A 14408-nucleotide genomic window follows, 5' to 3' on the forward strand; every position below is an offset into this window, starting at 1 on the left:
TTTTATAATGTTGTATATAGGACTTGCTAGTTCTTCCCTACATTCTTTCAGTATTCTGTCTGAGACTTCATCTGGTCCCATTGCCTTCCCTTCATCCAATTTCTTCATTAACTCTTTTATTTCAAGCTTGGTTACTTTAACGTCTTTCATATAGACGGTCTCTCTATTGCCCTGCGGCCTTTCAAATTTGGATTCCTTAGTAAAGACATCCTGGAATTTATTATTTTATAGTTCCGCCATACTCTCTGGGTCTTCCACCATCCCGTTCTCTCCTTTGAACCTTTCTATTGTTTCTTTCTGCCTAATTTTTTCATTTATGAATTTGTAGAACAATTTTGGTTGCTCCTTACATTTTTCGACAATGTCCTTTTCATAGTTCCTTTCCTCATCCTTCCTCACCTTAACATATTCATTTCTTGTTGTTTTGAAGTTTTCCTTATTTACTGGATTTCTATTTCTCCTCTACCTTTTCCATGCTCCATCTCTTTTCTCCTTTGCCCTAGCACACCTTGCATTAAACCAATCTTTCTTTCCTTCTTCTTTAGGTCTATATTTCGGGACATATTCCCTGACTCCTGTTTTGTATATTTCCAAAAATAAGTTATACTTCTCTTGCACTGTCTTTGAGTTTTCCATCTCCTCCCAGTTAACGTATTTGAAGTAGTTCTTGAGATTCTCATTATCAGCCTTTCTGTAATTTAATCAGTGTACTTTCTATGAATCGTCTTTATCTTCCTTTCCCTCTTCTATATCCATTTCTAATATTACATGATCACTCTTTCCCAATGAGCACTTATATCTTATATCATCATTCATTTGTATACCCCTTGTAAAATCTAGGTCCAATCTCGGCAGCTCATCGTTTCCTCTGAATCTTGTGTTTTTCTTTACTCTTTGGACCATCATATTATCTATCATTAGGTTCAGGAATCTTTCTCCCCAGGCTTCTTCCCCCATACCACTTTCATAATTTTCCCAGTCCACTGCTTTACAGTTGAAATCTCCTACTAATATAACTTTTCTCCTTTCTTTAACGATTCTCGTTAGACTCATTGTGTCATCTATCATGTCTTTATATTCTTGATTGGTCCATGAATTTGTTTTTGGTGGCACATATGTTACAATGATTGTTAACTCTTTTTTTATTAATATGCATCTTAACATACAGTACTTCTGCTTTTCGTTCCCCACATTCCACTTGGTTTATCACTATCTCTTTCCTTGACATTATCATGACTCCTCCTCCTCCTTTACCCACTCTGTCTCTTCTCCATACATTATACCTTATTATCCAAGTCTATTTTGATTGCCTCATTTAGTTTTGTTTCAGCCAGGCATACAATATCTGGATTTTCTTTCTTTATGTAACCTCTTAATTTTAATTTACTTGATAAAACCCCGTCTATGTTCACATACATCATTTTTAGTCTCTTGCCTTTATCACTTTTAGTTAAATTTGTTCCACTTTTTCCTCTTCCTTCTCTTTTATGTACCATTTCTTTATCTTGTCTCCTAGAATTCTCCCAAAAATGCCTTTTTTTCCTCTTGTAACCTTTCATTATTTTTTTCCCTTACTGGTGCCGCCAGTTCGTTGTACCTCTTCCTATCTTCCTCATTTCTATTTTTCTTTATATACATATCCTTGCAGCCATCTGTTTCTTTGAGTTTAGTTGTTCTATATAATATTTCTTCTGTTGCTGCTTGTGATTTTAGTAGTATTTTGATTGGTCTCGTTTTTCCTTCTTGATATGGTCCCATTCTGTTTATTTCTTCTACTTCCTCTTTCAAGTTCTGCCTATCTTTGTCGTTTAGATTTTTTAGTAGGTCTTTGACTGATTTCATTTCTTCTTTTTCTCTTCTTGGTCTATATTTTATATTTTTTTCTTTTAATCCAAATACAATTACACTTTTTTTTGACAATTTCTCTAACTAGATTTTCTTTTGTCTTGAGGACTTCTATCATTTTATTTGTCATATTTTCTTTTTTCTTTAAGTTGTTCTTGAATCACCTCCTGAAAATCATCCTTATCTTTTTTATCTTGGACTCTCCATGGTTGTACTTCTTTTTTAATCATGTTCTGTACTCTTTCCTCTTCTTTTTTTACTAGATCTTTCAGCTTCTCTTTTTTTTTCTTGGCTTTACCGAGTCCTTCTTCCATCTGCTTCTTGTAGTTAGCTACTTCCTTTTTCAGTTCTTCTTTTTCCGCTCTTAGTCTAGCTTCGTTTTCTTCCACTTTTTTTATCCTTTCTCTCAGTTTTTGAAACATTTTCCTGTTTTTCATTCTCTTTTATTCCCATGTTCTCCTTTATCCATTGATCTAATTTGCGTTCAATAGTGAACACTCTCTTAAATAGTGAAGTATTTGCCGTATCAAAACCTTCGAATGCGCTTACTCCCTCATCAACATATTCATCTTCTTTCATTTTTTCCCTAGTCTCATACCTGCACTTAGATGGAATCTCTTCTTTACTCATGATTCTCTAACACTTGATTTCATTTAAACGAGTCTATACTACTCGCCCAGCCCACTGCAAATACTATACAACAGGTAGTGAAGATCAGCTGATTCTCGGAGCGACGGCACTGCGTCCTTCTTCGACCGTGTCTCGTGTGTGTGTGTGTGTGTGTGTGTGTGTGTGTGTGTGTGTGTGTGTGTGTGTGTGTGTGTGTCCCTCTTCATTCCTTGTATGGATGGATTAATGTTAGTGTACAAGTATATGCATAGTTATCAAGGTATGGTATTTAAGGTTTAAGTTTATTATAATGGTACAGTACTTCCAAGTTGAATATTATTAAGACTGAGGCACTGCAAGTTGGCACCCTGTTGTGTGTGCTCTCTTGAGATTTAGGCTGACCATTTGGCTTGTTCTTCTCCAGCCCCCGAAGACCTCTCCCCTCTGTTGAAAAAGTGAATAGTGAGGAACCAAACAGCTGCAAGAAATCCAAGGTCAGTCAGCAGTTTGAATTCTTACCTTCTCTGTTTTACTTTCTCTGCAGGGTGACAGGTATGATAATGGGTGTGATGCAGAAATGTTTGTGTAGAAAGCAATTGAAAGGCATTATCTCTTATCAGTCAAATTTGAATCATTATGGTTTTCTCTTTAGATAATTCTCATCTTTATACAGTGGAGACTCAATACTGGAACGTCTAAATAGTCGAACGCAAAAGTTCGACTTAATACTTGAAAAATACATATTAGTCGAATGTCCATCCACGTGGCTGTAAACAAAGGGTCTCTCCTTCCGCCCCCTCGTGCCCCACCGGGCCACCACAGCCAGTTTATCCTTTGCTGTCGTAAGAATAACATTGTCCTGCGCTTTCTCTCCGCAGTTTTTTTTTTTTTTTTCATTTAGAAGCTTACAATGGCACCGAAGAGGCTTGCTAGTGGTAAGAAATAGCCTACAAGAAAAAATGAAGTACAACCATTGGAAGGAAAAAGGAGGTTATTGATAAATACGAGAAAGAAGAAAGAATAACTGATCTTGCAGCTGAGTACCGTATGGCTAAATCTACAGTAGCCACAATACTGAAGAAAACAGAGATCATTAAAAGAGCTGATGTGGTGATTGGTGTGAAAAGTCAATTTAAGCGACCTGCGGCAGTGGAAGAAATGGAAAAATTGTTGATCGGATAAACCAAAGGCAGATGGCTGGTGATTCTTTGTCAGAGGCCATGTTTGGTGCGAAGGCCAGGCTGCTGGATCGTGATCTTATTTCTGATACTACATCTGACTTCAATGATGATTTTAAAGCAAGCAAAGGGTGGTTTTAGAATTTCAAGAAAAGAACTGGAATTCATTCTGTTGTGAGGCACGGCAAGCCCCCAAGTCAGGAGTGAACATATGCTATACGTCACTGTGTCCGATTCCGCCACCTCTCCCACGCCTTACTTCTACACCTGGAGTCTCTCGCCATGTTGCAGGGAGACAACTTTTGAGTGAGAGTGGTATCAGAAGGGCTTTGGAATTAACAGATTCTACAATAATAGAGAGCGAAGATAGTGATGTTCTGGGCTATGATATGGATATAAGAGGTTCAACTACTGAGGGGGACATTCGACCACCACCACCAGCAACTCCTATTGTATGTATTTTATATATGTTTTTGCAAAAATATACAAATTAGATCACTTTGCAAACATTGTGATTGATTGAGAGAGAGAGAGAGAGAGAGAGAGAGAGAGAGAGAGAGAGAGAGAGAGGGGGAAGGGGGGAGGGAAACAAGGGGCCCGTTTTCTCTTGATCTAGCCAAGGTCGCTGGACCCGATCAAGGCCATGTACACCGAAGATACTACCTCATTCAACCTGTGATATTTTGGTAACCATAGCATCTAGAGACTTCTGTTTTTTTGCGTTGCAAAGAGGAAGAGTTGCTTGTGGGCAGAACACCATTTGTTCTCACTCGTTTATTGAATTTCCAAGTGTAATCAGTATATGAATACAGGCTATTTTGTGTGTGTCTCGCCAAACCTCCTGAGTTAGCACAAGCTAGAAATCACAGCATCCGCAAGTTTTAGGGGTTAATTATGATGAAACTGGCCTTTTTAAAAAAACAAAAAACAAACATGATCTATATAACAAACGAAGAGAAGTGTTTGCCAGGACACAAGCCCATGAAAAACAGGCTAATCCTGTTTCTGTGCACCAATGCTAGTGGCAACTGCAAAATTAAACTGCTGCTTTTTTCCTAAACTTGGGTTTGGCAATGGCTGGAACGAATTACCTGATTTATAGGTATCAATAATCAAACTTTTTAATACTCGAATGGTCATTTGGAACGTATAAAGTTTGAGTATTGAGTCTCCACTGTTTTAGAGCACTTTATAATGTGAATTGTTTTATCTGACTTTTTTGTTCTTTGGTTTACATTTCATACATTTCTGTTTTGCATTTACAGTAGTTTTAACTGTGATCTTTGTATTTGTTTTTTTACTTTGGTTTTCAAGTTGGCGTTGTACAGTAGTACCTTGAGATATAAGTGGAATTCATTCTGTGACAGAGCTCACATCTCAAAAAACTTTTTTTTTTTTTTATACCATATATATATATATATATATATATATATATATATATATATATATATATATATATATATATATATATATATATATATATATATACAAGTATAATATACCATGTATATTATACTTGTATCTCAAAACAGTTTTTCCCATTGAAATGCATTGAAATGCTATTAACCCATTCAAGCCTCCATAATAAAACATAACAAAAGATAATTATAAATAAATAAACTACTCCTATAACATGTATTTATCTCAGGGGATGCATTACATGGAACATTAGTGCATTTCCAGCCATTACTTATGGCTGTCGATTAGCTGGAGTGTACAAATGTAGCCACCCACAGAAGACTGGCTGCTTTAATAATCCTGTAAACATTATTCATTGAATAATGAAGTTTTAAGTAGGAGAGAGAGAGAGAGAGAGAGAGAGAGAGAGAGAGAGAGAGAGAGAGAGAACTACCTTAGTTGCTTTAGTCGTAGAGGTTTGTTTACATTTTTCCCCCTTCTGTGATAAGCGTTAGTGCAGGAGCTAGGCGAAAATAGGACAAATTTGTTTTGCCTTTTCAGTTACATACACATGCATACTTTATGCATGAAAATATATGAAATAACAGCAAAAGTTTACTTAGTGTTTTTGCCTTGGACACATGTTTTTGGCTAATGGTGGTAAATGGTGGAGGAGGAGGGAGGGAGAAGAGGATGTATGTAGGCACCATTCACACATAAATATTCAACATAAATTAAAACTGCACTTCCTTTAGATAAAAAAGAAAAAAAGAAAAAGAAAAAAAAAGTCAGTTAATAGTGTGAATATGATGAAAGAATAATCACAATGCATGAGATGCACAGGAAATATATAGATACTAGCTCAGCTGAGGCTGGACTGATGTGCTGAGCTGCTGACTACTGCACCAACATCCCCAAATGTGACTTGTATCTCAAAATAAAAAAATGACCAAATCATAGCTTGTATCTCAAAAAATGTGTATTTCAGGCACCTCATATCTCAAGGCACCACTGTATTTGGAAAAGAAGTTGAATGTCCTGTTTTTATCTGTAAGTGACTTTTTATTTATTTATTTTTTTTTTTGGACACTGACAAGTAGTTTTATCTAATTCAATTCACACACATAATTGGATCATTTAATGTTCTTATGTATTTAACAGGATTTGGGCTCATAAAATATTTATCTATCTATTTATCTTTTTTTTTTTTTTTTTTTTTTTTTTACATTACAAGGGCACTGGCCAAGGGAAAACAGTGTTGGAAAAAAAAAATCCGCTGGTTGCCAGGCCCTGTTAAGAGGAAAGTAGGAGAAAGAAAAACAAAAAATCTAAAAGGAGGGTCCAGTTAACGTAAGAGGTGTCTTGACACTCCTCTTTTGAAAGAGTTTAAGTCATAGGCAGGTGGAAATACAGACACAGGTAGAGAGTTCCAGAGTTTACCAGTGTAGGGAATGAAGGAGTGAAGATACTGGTTAACTCTTGCATTAGGAAGATGGACAGAATAGGGATGAGAAGAAGTAGAGAGTCTTGTGCAGCGAGGCCGCAGGAGGGGGAAGGCATGCAGTTAGCAAGTTCAGAAGAGCAGACAGCATGAAAACAGCGGTAGAAGACAGATAAAGATGCAACATTGCGGCGGTGACTTAAAGAATCAAGACAGTCAGTTAGAGGAGAAGAGTTGATAAGACGAAAAGCTTTAGATTCCACCTTGTTTAGTAAAGCTGTGTGTGGATCCCCCAGACATGAGAGCCATACTCCATACACGGGCGGATAAGGCCCTGTACAGAGCAAGCAGCTGGGAGGGAGAGAAAATGGACGAAGACGCCACAGGACACCTAACTTCTTGGAAGCTGATTTAGCAAGAGTAGAGATGTGAAATTTCCAGTTTAGATTTTTAGTGAAGGATAGACCGAGTGTGTTTAATGTAGAGGAGAGGGAAGTTGAGTGTTATTGAAGAAGAGAGGATAGTTGTCTGGAAGGTTATGTCGAGTAGATAGTTGTAGAAATTGAGTTTTGAGGCATTGAACAAAACCAGGTTTTCTCTGCCCCAATCAGAAACAAGTGAAAGATCAGAAGTTAGGCGTCCTATAGCATCTCGCCTTGAGTCATTTAATTGTTGTTGGGTTGGGCGTCTGTTGAACGCTGTTGAATAATGCAAGGTGGTATCATCAGCATAGGAGTGGATAGGGCATTGAGTCAGATTTAGGAGATCATTGATGAATAATAGAAAGAGAGTGGGTGATAGGACAGAACCCTGTGGAACACCACTGTTGATAGTTTTAGGGAAGAACAGTGACCGTCTACTACAGCAGCAATAGAACGATCGGAAAGGAAACTGGAGATGAAGGTACAGAGAGAAGGATAGAATCCGTAGGAGGGTAGTTTAGAAATTAAAGATTTGTGCCAGACTCTATCGAAGGCTTTCGATATGTCAAGGCCGACAGCAAAGGTTTCACCGAAGTCCCTAAAAGAGGATGACCAAGATTCAGTTAGGAAAGTAAGAAGATCACCAGTAGATCTGCCTTTACGGAAACCATACTGGCAATCAGAGAGAAGGTTGTGAGCTGATAGATGCCTCATTATCTTCCTATTAAGGATAGACTCAAAGGCTTTAGAAAGGCAGGAAATCAAAGCTATAGGGCGGTAGTTAGAAGGATTGGAGTGGTCACCTTTTTTAGGGACAGGTTGAATGTGAGCAAACTTCCAGCAAGAAGGATAAATAGAAGTAGAGAGACACAGATGAAAGAGTTTGACCAGGCAGTGAGCGAGTTCGGAAGCACAGTTTTTGAGAACAACAGGAGGGACTCCATCCGGACCGTAAGCCTTCCGAGAATCAAGGCCAGAGAGGGCCAGGAAAACGTCTTTATAAAGAATTTTAATTTTAGGGATGAAGTAGTCAGAGGGTGGAGGAGTAGGAGGAATATGCCCAGAATCATCCAAAGTTGAGTTGGTAGCAAAGGTTTGAGCGAAGAGTTCAGCTTTAGAAAAAGAAGAGACAGCTGTAGAGCCATCTGGATGAAGTAAAGGAGGGAAAGACGAAGAAGTAAAGTTGTTAGAGATATTATTGGCTAGATGCCAGAAATCTCGAGAGGAGTTAGAATTGGAAAGACTTTGACATTTTCTATTGATGAAAGAGTTTTAGTAAGTTGGAGAATAGATTTGGCATGATTACGGGCAGAAATATATAGGGCATGAGTTTCAGCAGTTGGATGGCTACGGAACCGTTTGTGAGCCGCCTCTATCATTGACAGCACGAGAACAAGCAGAGTTAAACCAAGGCTTTTTAGCTTTAGGGTTAGAGAAAGTATGAGGAATGTATAGCTCCATGCCAGAGATAATCACCTCTGTTATGCGCTCGGCACAAAGAGAAGGATCTCTGACATGAAAACAATAATCATCCCAAGGAAATCAGAATAGTACTGCCTTAGTTCCTCCCACTTAGCAGAGTTAAAATGCCAGAAGCACCTCCGCTTAGGCGGGTCCTGAGGCTGCACTGGAGTGATAGAACAGGTAACGGAAATTAGATTGTGGTCGGAGGAGCCCAACGGAGAGGAAAGTTTAACAGAGTAAGCAGAAGGGTTGGAGGTTAGGAAAAGATCAAGAATGTTGGGCGTGTCTCCAAGGCGGTCAGGAATACGGGTAGGGAACTGCACTAGCTGCTCTAGGTCATGAAGGATAGCAAAGTTGAAGGTTTGTTCACCAGGTTGGTCAGTGAAAGAAGATGAAAGCCAAAGCTGGTGGTGAACATTGAAATCCCTAAAATGGAGATCTCAGCAAAAGGAAAGTGAGATAAGATGTGCTCCACCTTGGAAGTCAAATAGTCAAAGAATTTTACATAGTCAGAGGAATTAGGTGAGAGGTATACAGCACAGATGAATTTAGTTAGAGAGTGACATTGAAGTCTTAGCCAGATGGTAGAAAATTCTGAAGATTCAAGATTGTGGGCACGAGAGCAAGTGGTGTCGTTACGCACGTATGCGCAACATCCAGCTTTGGATTGAAAATGAGGATAGAGCAAGTAGGAGGAACAGAAAAGGGCTGCTGTCAGTAGTCACAGACAACTGTGTTTCGTTAGGAAGAGAAGATGAGGTTTAGTAGAGGAGAGGTGGTGTTCCACAGATTGAAAATTAGAACGAAGGCCACGAATGTTGCAGAAATTGATAGTGAAAGTATTAGATGAAGTGTCAAGACACCCAAGGTCGACAGCAGAGGGGCAGTCCGACCTGGGGACATTTATGGTCCCCTCCCCAGAGGGGGACTCCGAGGCAGGGCGTGGTGAAGCCATTATTAAATTTTGATTTGAAGAGAGTGTAAAAGTGTAAGGTGTTGTAGTGTAGTGTAGGAAGTAGTAGAAGTTGTCTTTAGAGGGCAGGCTGCAGCTGCTCAATTGTATAAATGAGACCACAAAGGGAACCGGGAAGAGAGGACACGGGGAATCACTCAGTCTGCAGCACTGCCTACATCCCCGTAAGTACCTCTCCTGGAGTATTCCACCGGGCGGCAGGTGACTACTGCCTACTCCATGATAAAGAATTATTAAAGTGGCTGTCATGTGCTTCATTAAATTCTGCATGATATCTTCTAGGGTCTCAAATTTGGATCCCTTTATTTGCCTTGTCAATGCAGTGAACAGCTATTAATCTCATTCATTCATTCCTTTCTCTGATAAACTCTGGAATTTCCTACCAGTTTCTGTATTTCCATCTTCCTTTGACCTGAACTCATTTAAGAGGGAGGTTTCAAGAAATTTAACTTTAAGCCCTGCTTGGGTACTGACATCTAGGTGGACTTTTTTTTTTTTATTGTTTTCTTGCCCTTGGTCATAATTCCTTTCTTATATAAAAAGAAGTAGCACTGTCTGAAAGCTAAAGACAGAGACCTCTGCACACATGACAAATTTTCTGCTAAGGTAAAAATTTCAGGATCAGATATGAAGAATGGGTGTCATGACAGGTTGTCCCTGTTAGGAATTGAATGGGAAATTAGTAAGATTTAGTATTGAAACTAAAGGATTATTGAGAATCTTTCCATTTCCTGAATTATGATTGACACTTACTTCTCCAGACACCAGGAAAGAAGAGTAAGGAGGAGCTACAGGAGGAGAAAGAGCTGCAGTTGGCCATTGCCCTCTCCCAATCCGAGGCAAAAAACAAAGAGAAAGTGAGTACAATCTCTTGATAATCATATTTGTTTCCCTTCATTCCAAAAGGCATGTGACCTTGTTTTGAGATCAGCACGTAACACTCACTGTTAGCACTTACCATGTGATAAGATATATATAGGCAAATCACAGTTTGTGAACATTCCATTTATAACAAGGTAATGATGCAAAATAAAATCAGAGAGGAAAAGGATCAAGAACTCTATAAATCTTGGATAAGAAAATGGAAAAGTCAGTAAGAGAAAGTAAAAGTCAATGAGGGTCAAAGGAAAACAACTGAAAACTCATTCAGAACAAGTTGTTTTAAAGGAAATGGAAAGAAACAGGGAAGGAGAGGAGTGTAAATGAAGAGAAAAGATGTAGTTCCTATAGGTAACAGGAAGATAAATGAATTTTTAGAAAAGGCAATTTTCTGGAGAAGAAAGTAGAAGTGTATGACTAAGATGTCTTGTAGAGTGAGTATGGGAGAGTGCTAAGAAAGACTCAATTCCAAGGAGTATGGAAGGGAGAAATGTGTCTTTGAGTCTTTAGAAAGGTTTGAGTAATGGTATTCTGCCATCACTGACATCTGAATCAGAGGTGTGAAAGTGAAATGTCGCATGAAAGTAGAGTAAGAATGAGTCCTCTGAAAGGGGCATGTGGGGGATGACAAAGTGGAGAACATGAAATCAATGCAAGTGCGAATTATTGTAGTATGAGGATTTGAAAAGGAACACACTGAGATTGTTTAGCCTTGTTGAGATGGGGAAGAGTGAAAGGTTTATAAAGAAAGATTATGGGAGTAGTTATTGATGGTTCTAGTTCTAATAAAGGGCAAAAGGCACTTCAGAGATTGAAATATAAAGTAGAGGAAAATGTTTGAAAAAAGGGAAGCATTTGGAGAGTAGGAAGAGGAAGATTTTCTGTTGTGGCTAGCAATGTGGAGGATACTTACAATATTTCATCCATTAGAGGAATAGATGGATATTTATTTAATTTTTCAGAATTTTCAATAAAATGGATTTATTAAGTTCATATGACTATGATATCTTTTATGGAACAGAATGTATGAATGAGATAAGACAAACATCATTTATGGGAAAAATGGTGAAGCTGCCTACATGTAAGTGTAACCCATAGAAATAATGTTCAAAGATCATGAAGGCGGTTCTCCCAGGGCGAGGCCCACCATTGCACTCCGGCGGTGCTGACCCTGTTAGAGTGTGTGAAAGAATAAAAAAGGCAGGAGATAGATAGAGTAGAGAATTCCACTCAGGCAGTTGTAGATGTTATGAGGTATTGAATAGATCAGTATTTGGCTCACCTTTAAGTGTCTTTCCTTTATAAATTTTACGTCGGCTTTCATGTACGTCTTCCATCCCTGTAGAAGTGACAGTCCCCTCCTATAGTTCCAGTGAACAGCCAAGTCAGGATGAATGGGTCTGTCAGTTTTATTTTTCTTTGTATTCTTTGTCACTCAAAAGATGTTCTTGCTTTCTGCCTTACACTTTTTTTAATATAAGATAGGAAGAACTGACCATGGGCAATAGAAACAACCAAACAAAAGGACCTTCTTAGATGTCAGTCCCCAAAAAGTGTCAAGAGAGTTTGCCAAGAAAGGGATAAATGTCTTGAATCCTCTCTGAGTTCAGGTCATAGGAAGATGGAAATATAGATGCAGGTAGTGAGTTTCAGAGTTTACCCAAGAAGGTATGAGTGATTGAGAGTACTGGTTGAATCTTGCATTAGATGGTTGGACAGAGTATGGGGTGAGAGGAAGAAAAAAGTCTTGTGCAGGGAAAAAGAATACAGAAAATAATGACAGGACATTACAAACATCATCAGGCTTCATATTGCAGAAAAAAATAATAGATAATGGTAATGATAATAGGAAAATCTGACAGGTTGACTAAAGGAGGCAGAGAAGATTGAGAAAAACCTTCTTTTTACATATTCTACTATTAGTACGATAATACAAGATGCAGTGTGCTGTCTTGGCTTATGTAAGGGAATATTTACATGACTTTCAGTATTAAGGGGACTGAATGAGTCTCACCTCTCAATACAGTGAAGACTCAATACTGAAACTTATTTAATTCCAAATGCCTGTATTAAAAAGTTTGATTATTGATACCTATAAATCAGATAATTTGTTCCAACCATTGCCAAACCTAAGTTTAGAAATCATTTCAGTGTAGATATTCTTATGATATTAATTTTTATGTACCATAAGTGAAGGCTTATGATGGATAATGCAGAAGAGAAGGAGAGAAAGGTGGGGAAAAAATTTTCACTGGAGTCAGAGGTAGTATCGAAAATGAGATCACGATGCAGCAGCCTAGCCTTAACACAAATTATGTCCTCTGACAAAGAATCACCAGCCATCTGCCTTACAATTATCCACACAATCAAAACTTTTCCATTTCTTCCACTGCCGCAGGTTGCTTAAATTGCTCCTTCACACAGCTCACCACATCTGCTCCCTTAATGACCTTCTTCTTCTTCTTCTTCAGTATTGTGGCTACTGTAGATTTAGCCGTACAGTACTCAGCTGCAAGATCAGTTATTCTTCTTCCTTTCTCGTATTTATCAGTAATCTCCTTTTTCCATCCAATGGTCGTCACTACATTCTTTCTTTTAGGCTTATTCTCACCACTAACAAGCCCCTTTGGTGCTATTGTAAGCTCCTAAATAGAAAAAAAACTCGAGAGAGAGAGCACAGGACAATGTTATTCTTACGACTGTGGAGGATCAACTGGGTCACGTGGGGTGGCGGGAAGGGAGAGACACTTTACTTACAGCTACATGGACAGACGTCTGACTAACAGGTATTTTTTTCAGTATTAAGTCAAACTTTTGTGTTCAACCATTGAAAAGTTCAACTATTTAGATGTTCGAGTATTGAGTAGCCATTGTATATGGTTTTAGTTCATCAAATAGAGGAAAATCAGCTGATGATTCATGGGGAAATATGATAAATTATTGAATATCATCAAGCTCGAGAGAGAGAGAGAGAGAGAGTGTGTGTTTTCTAAAACTACTTCAAAGCACAGACTGTAAGAATGTTTGTTAATCTCTGATGCTGTGATGTAAGAGTTAAGTCATTTGTGAGCTGCAGGAGAGTCCCACATTGCTCAGCTATAAAGAGAAATAGTAGAGATATGCACCGGAATTAGGTATACCGAAATACCAGTGTTTTAGCTTCAGTATTACCGGTGTTACCAACATAAGAAAAATTTTGATATACCACTTTACTGGTAATTTTGCTTTCAATATCCCAGTAACCAGTAACTTTTCATTGATATTTTATTTTAGCATTATTATTTTTTGGGCAATGTCCTAATACACACATCCCACCCGCTCTCCTTGTGTCCCAGCTCTCCCTTTGCAGCTCCACCCAGCTGATTTGATGTCACATATATGAAGCCACGCTATTGGTCAACAAGGGAGAGAGAGAAGAGAGATAATAAATGGAGGAAGTGGGATTGAAACAGGAGAAAGAAAGAAAAATGGATAATAAATGAAAGAAATGGAAATGAAACAGGATAGAAAGGAATAACAATGAAATAAAACCAGAGATAGAAATAAATATAGATAACAATTAGAGGGATAGGAGAAAATATGAATGAAAATATGATAATGAATAAGGAAATAGGAAATGATGCTAAAACAGTGGATCGAAAGAAAAATGGATAACGGACAAGAGAAAGGATTATCTGTTCCCGTTTTCGTTACCATCCATATTAATATTTCCTATTTCCTTATTCTTTATCATCTACCCTTCTTCATTATCCATTTTTATGTTTATCCACTGTTTTATTATTATTTTCTCCTATTTCCTTATTCATTATCATATTTTCATTCCCATTTTTTCCTTTCTCTCTATTCATTATCCATTTTTCTTTCTTTCTCTCTTGTTATTCCTTTGTTATTCCTTTTTGTTCTGCTTTATTTCTATTTTCTCCATTTATTATCCATTTTCTTTCTATGAGGAGAGTCGGAGGGACATCTTGTCTATCTTAAGACAGTGCCATTTTCCCCACAATATGGAGTCATTTCCTCCACATTATGAAGTCATTTTGCCCACAAACTATATATATATTTCACAAACGTGGCTCCACAGCTCCATGTGATCACATTCAAACTAGAGTGTGTTTAATGAGTCCGTCGGCACCAATAATGACATCAAAGTATATTTTTTCTCTGTAAGAGGGGAAGGCTGGTCAAGGGAAACATAAAAT

The 14408-nt window shown here is 38.0% G+C and overlaps 1 protein-coding gene across 5 annotated transcripts in view; it reads left to right on the forward strand.

The window, feature by feature from the left end:
- Window positions 1-14408, forward strand: part of LOC123506769 (E3 SUMO-protein ligase ZBED1-like) — a 62251-nt gene that overhangs the window by 5471 nt on the left and 42372 nt on the right. For 2 of the 5 annotated variants that reach the window (XM_045259096.1, XM_045259100.1), the window contains exons 2-3: window positions 2879-2948; window positions 10092-10187. The gene's annotated coding sequence lies outside the window, so the exon portion shown is untranslated. Of the gene's footprint in view, window positions 1-2878; window positions 2949-5451; window positions 6081-9846; window positions 10188-14408 lie in introns of those variants that run through there. The other 3 variants (XM_045259097.1, XM_045259099.1, XM_045259098.1) reach the window with 3 other exon arrangements.

This window comes from Portunus trituberculatus, chromosome 20 (genome assembly GCF_017591435.1).
Source record: "Portunus trituberculatus isolate SZX2019 chromosome 20, ASM1759143v1, whole genome shotgun sequence".
Classification (NCBI taxonomy): Eukaryota; Metazoa; Arthropoda; class Malacostraca; order Decapoda; family Portunidae; genus Portunus; species Portunus trituberculatus.